This window comes from Aptenodytes forsteri, unplaced genomic scaffold, assembly GCF_000699145.1.
Source record: "Aptenodytes forsteri isolate BGI_AS27 unplaced genomic scaffold, ASM69914v1 Scaffold80, whole genome shotgun sequence".
Classification (NCBI taxonomy): Eukaryota; Metazoa; Chordata; class Aves; order Sphenisciformes; family Spheniscidae; genus Aptenodytes; species Aptenodytes forsteri.
Genome location: NW_008795026.1, coordinates 3,615,266 through 3,615,516, shown reverse-complemented (window position 1 = coordinate 3,615,516; position 251 = coordinate 3,615,266). Strand labels below are relative to the sequence as shown.

The following is a 251-nucleotide window of genomic DNA, read 5'->3' as shown; positions in this document are numbered from 1 at the left end:
TTTTTTTTTTTTTTTCTTCTTTTTCCCCCCCCGTCCGGGCTGTAGCTCCTTTTTCTTCCGCGCTTTGCACCCTACGCCTTTAAGAGCCTTTTCTCTCTCTCCCCCACAAAAAGCAAATGGTGCTGGGCAAGGCATGTAACTGCAGGATCTGCTCTAATTACCCCGCGGAGGTAATTGGGCTCAGGGAAGCCCTAGCGCAAGGAAGGCTCCCGCTCCGCAGGCAGCTCGCGGGCCAGCGCGTAGGAAGCGCG

General features: G+C 55.8%; 1 protein-coding gene across 1 annotated transcript in view; it reads left to right on the top strand.

The window, feature by feature from the left end:
- The window catches only part of WNT3A (Wnt family member 3A), an 89,319-nt gene that overhangs the window by 772 nt on the left and 88,296 nt on the right, over window positions 1–251 (top strand).